This window comes from Castor canadensis, chromosome 2 (genome assembly GCF_047511655.1).
Source record: "Castor canadensis chromosome 2, mCasCan1.hap1v2, whole genome shotgun sequence".
NCBI lineage: Eukaryota > Metazoa > Chordata > Mammalia > Rodentia > Castoridae > Castor > Castor canadensis.
The window spans coordinates 174,787,084-174,793,222 of record NC_133387.1 but is presented as its reverse complement, the minus strand read 5'-3'; the positions used below and the strand labels follow the sequence as shown (position 1 = coordinate 174,793,222).

The 6,139-nt window shown below is 36.0% G+C and overlaps 1 pseudogene; it reads right to left on the bottom strand.

The window, feature by feature from the left end:
- Positions 1–4,286: 4,286 nt before the first annotated feature.
- Positions 4,287–5,235, bottom strand: LOC141417823 (olfactory receptor 8B3-like; annotated as a pseudogene).
- Between the last annotated feature and the right edge of the window lie 904 nt (positions 5,236–6,139).

The following is a 6,139-nucleotide window of genomic DNA, read 5'->3' as shown; positions in this document are numbered from 1 at the left end:
CTAGTAAAAAGCTTGTTGATCTTAGAAACATTTTGTGGGGAAGAAGTGTTCATGCCAAAACACAAATCAAACATTAACAATACTGTACATCTAAAAACAAGCAAATGAGTTAGTTGACGTCAAACTATATTACAAAGCAATAAAAATAAAAACAGCATGGTACTGGCACAAAAACAGACATGAAGACCAGTGGAACAGAATAGAGGACCCAGATATGAAGCCACACAACTATAACCAACTTGTCTTTGACAAAGGAGCTAAAAATATACGATGGAGAAATAGCAGCCTCTTCAACAAAAACTGCTGGGAAAACTGGTTAGCAGTCTGCAAAAAACTGAAACCAGATCCATGTAAATCACCCTATACCAAGATTAACTCAAAATGGATCAAGGATCTTAATATCAGACCCCAAACTCTTAAGTTGATACAGGAAAGAGTAGGAAATACTCTGGAGTTAGTAGGTATAGGAAAGAACTTTCTCAACGAAACCCCAGCAGCACAGCAACTAAGAGATAGCATAGATAAATGGGACCTCATAAAACAAAAAAGCTTAGGTTCATCAAAAGAAATGGTCTCTAAACTGAAGAGAACACCAACAGAGTGGGAGAAAATATTTGCCAGCTATACATCAGACAAAAGACTGATAACCAGAATATATAGGGTTCTTAAAAAACTAAATTCTCCCAAAACTAATGAACCAATAAAGAAATGGGCATGTGAACTAAACAGAACTTTCTCAAAAGAAGAAATTCAAATGGCCAAAAAAACACATGAAAAAATGCTCACCATTTCTAGCAATAAAGGAAATGCAAATTAAAACCACACTAAGATTCCACCTCACCCCTGTTAGAATAGCCATCATCAGCAACACCACCAACAACAGGTGTTGGCGAGGATGCGGGGAAAAAGGAACCCTCTTACACTGTTGGTGGGAATGTAAACTAGTACAACCACTCTGGAAAAAAATATTTGGAGGCTACTTAAAAAGTTAGACATCCATCTACCATTTGATCCAGCAATACCACTCTTGGGGATATACCCAAAAGAATGTGACACAGGTTACTCCAGAGGCACCTGCACACCCATGTTTATTGTGGCACTATTCACAATAGCCAAGTTATGGAAACAGCCAAGATGCCCCACCACTGACGAATGGATTAAGAAAATGTGATATCTATACACAATGGAATTTTATGCAGCCATGAAGAAGAACAAAATGTTATCATTCGCTGGTAAATGGATGGAATTGGAGAACATCATTCTGAGTGAGGTTAGCCTGGCCCAAAAGACCAAAAATTGTATGTTCTCCCTCATATGTGGACATTAGATCAAGGGCAAACACAACAGGGGGATTGGACTTTGAGCAATGATGAAAGCGAGAGCACACAAGGGAGGGGTGAGGATAGGTAAGACACCTAAAAAATTAGTTAACATTTGTTGCCCTTAATGCAGAGAAACTAAAGCAGATACCTTAAAAGCAACTGAGGCCAATAGGAAAAGGGGACCAGGAACTAGAGAAAAGGTGAGATCAAAAAGAATTAACCTAGAAGGTAACACACACGCACAGGAAATTAATGTGAGTCAACTCCCTGTATAGCTATCCTTATCTCAACCAGCAAAAGCCCTTGTTCCTTCCTATTATGGCATATACTCTTTCTACAACAAAATTAGAGATAAGGGCAAAATAGTTTCTGCTGGGTATTGAGGGGGTAGGGGGGAAAGGAAGGGAGTGGGTGGTAAGGGAGGAGGTGGGGGCAGAGGGGAGAAATGACCCAAGCCTTGTATGCACATATGAATAACAAAAAAATAAATAAATAAAAATAAGGAAATAGGCTATTCTTACACTCACAAGATGTTTGTGACTCTCAAAGTTTTCACGTTGTATCTACCCATTTCAATGTGTACTTTATTCTCATGGAGTAGAGGAGTTAAAATGTGTGTTGTGACTAGATGCCAGTTTGTTCTCATCTTGTATATTAAACAGACTGTGATTTCTGCCAAAAATTTTAATAATTTTGCTACATTTTATAGTACCTTTACATTGACTAGAGAGTATGAAATATGAAAAAGCATTGCATATTATCAGATAAAGAATTTTTAGTTACTCATCTTTTTGCCTATTTTCTAAAGAGGAAAATGAGCGATCCTCCTACTTTCTAAATGACTTCATCACAATGTGTATTATTCACCAAATATAGCTTTCAAATTCTCATTGCTTTCCCCATAATTTTACTATCAAAATTCCTTCTTCCCAACTTGAGTTTTGACTACTGCTCTCTAATTTCTTTCCCAACAAATGTGTTCACAGCAGTTTTTAAAATTATAATTCCCCAAAACATGGTTAACCTAAAGAGATCAGGGATTATAAGTTTTACCCAAGCTTTATGACAAGTGGAGTCTACTTATAGTACTCTAAGAAACAACACAATTTTAACATTTTCAGTGATCCTTCTCCATATATGTACAAGCTATTGTCTCTTTGGGCTCTCATTTATGAGTTCCATTCTCTTCCAATCTCCTGGTCTTTCAACTAAAAGATCTTAAAAACATCACAAATTTGTTTTGCAAAAAAGTTCAGTTTTTTAAGATAATTTGTTTTTTAAGACAATTGTCCTTCATCTACATGGGCCCCCAGGATCACTCTTTCCCACAAAAAGAACCATCAATAGTTTTTCATGAATAAATAAAGCAATACAATCAAATCCCTTAGATGAATTCATGTGTCATCCAAGGACAAAGTACAGTCAAGTTGAAAAGTAGGAATGTTATGTCATATTCAATATTTAGTGAAATAAAACTAGTAAATGAATAAGACAAAAAGCATAATTCACTTGAAACCAGAAGATTTACATTTTATTCTAAACTATTTACTAAAAAGGTATGAATTATTACTCTCAGAGTTTCAGAATCCTGTTCATACAATAAATATATATTAACAATCTAGTATTAAGTGGGTAAAATTAAATATAGCACATTGTACAACAGAAAGTTTAATTCATAGTATTTACAGCTGCAAGATGGTTATAGTTAATAGTCCATGAAGAAGTATATTGTAAAACACTGGCACGTGAAGGTGACATTTTCTTGACCAGTGGCGGTTATAAGGAAAGACCAGACGAGATGGGGCACATTCGGGGTGGTATGGCTGCAGACAAGAAAAGACCAGAGAGAGATTATGTGAGCTACCCTCACTCACAACTGGAAAAGAGGACTGGCCTGCCCAAAAGCATTCTGTTAAACTAGTGTTACATTACTTACACATCAAAACAATAATTTACTATCTTTTAGAGAAAAGTGCACATTGACTGAAAAAAAACCAAATTATTACTCTAATGTTATTCTCAAACAGGTAAAATGATGAAGGGACAAACTATGTAAATAGTGAGGAAGTAAAGAAAATCAATTTTACAAAATTTAAAATGATACAAACCTAAATTTCTCCACCAATGATAAGGAACAGATGAGATAAGAAAACTGGCACTAAAAACAAATTAATTATGCAGATCAGTTTCTTTTTTTAAATTTTTGTTTGAGTTTTATTATAAAATCATGGTCATCAAGATAGTGCACTTTTAGTATTAAAGAACTACATCAGGGGGTAGGGGGAGAAGGAGGATGTGGGGGGTAGGGAGAAGCAATGACCCAAACAATGTATGCACATGTGAATAAACAAATATTAATTAAAAAAAGAAAAGAACGATATCAATAAAAAAGAATAGAATATCCAGATATAGACAAGTACAAATCAACTGATTTTTGACAGAAGTGGAAGTAATTTAGTGGAGAATAGATAATATTTTCAACAAATGGCTCTGGATCTGTATGTAAAAAAAATGTACTCTGATCTATGACTTGTACCAAACATAAAAATTAACTTACAATGGAGCACAGATCAATATTAAATCTAAAGCTACAAGCCACCTAGAAGAAAAGTGAGGAGAAAGTCTTTGTGACCTTGAGTAGGGCAAGTATTTTTTAACTATAGCGCCAAAAGCATAACCCACAAAAGAAGCACTTTATAAACTGGGCTTTATCAAAATTAAGAACAGTCTTTGAAAGGCACTGCTGAAGAAATGAAAACAAGCCATAGATCAAGAGAACATGTTGGAAAATCATAAATTTGATAGAGGATTTATGTCCAGAATATACAAAGAATTCTTAAAATGCAATAATAAGAAATAAATAACCCAATAAAAACAGGCAAAGTATTCAAATAGACATTTTAATCAATTTTTATTAGATTAGATTTTGTACCTATTTTACAGTCCAAGCAGATCAGTTTCTGGTCAAAACCTTCTCCTCCTCAGTGTTTTACTCAGGGCTACTTTAACGTCTTTGTTCCTCAAGCTGTAGATTAAGGGGTTCATCATGGGAACCACAATGGTATAAAAGACAGAAGAGATTTTTCCTTCATCCATAGACCCAGCTGAGGAAGGGTTGAGATACATAAATGCACACGATACAAAGAACATAGAAACAGCAATTATATGGGAACTGCAGGTGCTGAAGGCTTTAGACCTGGCCTCAGTGGACCTTAGTTTGAGAATGCAGAAAACAATGAAACCATAAGAAAAATGGTCTCATTTTTCTTATGAGAAAAATAATGGGAAAAATAATGTCTTTTCCCCCTACAATGAAAATCTCTAGCTGGTTGACATAAGTGCTGGTGCAGGAGAGCTGGAGCAAAGGGACAAGATCACAGGAAAAGTGGTTGATGGTGTTTCCATCACAGAAGGTTAGTCCCAGGGTGCATCCAGTGTGGATCATGGCATCAGAAAATGCCATTAAGTAGGAACCAAGTATAAGATAGAAACACACTTTAGGGGACATAGCAGTGTTATATAAAAGTGGATTGGAGATGGCCACATAGTGATCATAAGCCATTGATGTCAGCATATAGCATTCAGAAATGGCAAAATAGCAAAAGAAGTAGAGTTGGATCATACAGTCCAGGTAAGAGATAACATTCTCACTAAATATGAAGTTTACCAACATTTTGGGTATAACCACAGAGGAAGAACAGAAGTCTATGAAAGACAAGTTGAAAAGGAAAAAGTACATTGGGGTGTGCAGGTGTGAATTAAGTACAACTAGAATTATCAAACCCAAATTCCCTAATGCAGTGATCACATATATTATTAGAAACAGGAAGAACAAGGGTATTTGGAGGTCAGGCTGGTCTGTTAACCCCAAGGAAATGAATTCAGTAACTAAAGAGTTGTTTGAAAGAACCATTCTTCTGTACGACAAACTGTGGACACAGGAAAAAGGGTAACATTAGCGTACAACACTTATCTTCCTACAGTATATTCACCTACAAGTGTGAGGTATATGCTGAGAATATCTAAAACTAACTTAACTGATCCAGAGTAGGATCTCTATCATTACACTCAGTGACATTACTGTCTACTCATTAGAGTCTTAAAAGCTATAATTAAGAGATTTACCAATTTACCCTACCAGAGCTAAAGCCAGTATAGTCATATGAAAAACCAGCTGTTAGAAAAACAGGGAACAAGGGAGAAGCTGGACTAGGATAGGATTGCCTTTCTATTGGCTCACTGATTCCTCATTGCTTCACCTATCCCTTAACTAGTGAAACTGGAAGCAGAGACCTTAGCATCCTGCTGTTGAGTTCTAATATAGGTTGGAATCTTGTGGAGCTGGAACTATGTGGAGTGTTTGTAATCTAAAATAAAAGAAGCAGAGTCCAGGAATTTTTACGTTACTGCCCCATGTCACAGGAAAAACTCATAAATCTAGAAGAGTGCAAGGTCTATCTGTCTGTGGAGAAAGCATTTACTTATTATGACATTGAAATCCGGTGCCCTCTAATTCTGAACATTTTCTGCTCCTCATTCAAAGAGTTTCTTCTACAAATTTCATTTGAATCCTAGCACTGCGCAAAGCAGAAAGAAAATGGTGTATCCCTTGGTTCCTGGATTTCACCTCAAAAGATAAACTCATCATACTAGGTATAATAAGCAGTTCACTGAAAGAGAAACACTGCAAGATCTCACCTATATGTGCCAATCTAAACCAGTTTTATTCATACAGCCAGAGAGTAGGATGTTGGTTGCCAGGACCAGTAGGAAAGACAATCATGTGATGTTGGCTGAAGTGTAAAAATGTTTGATTA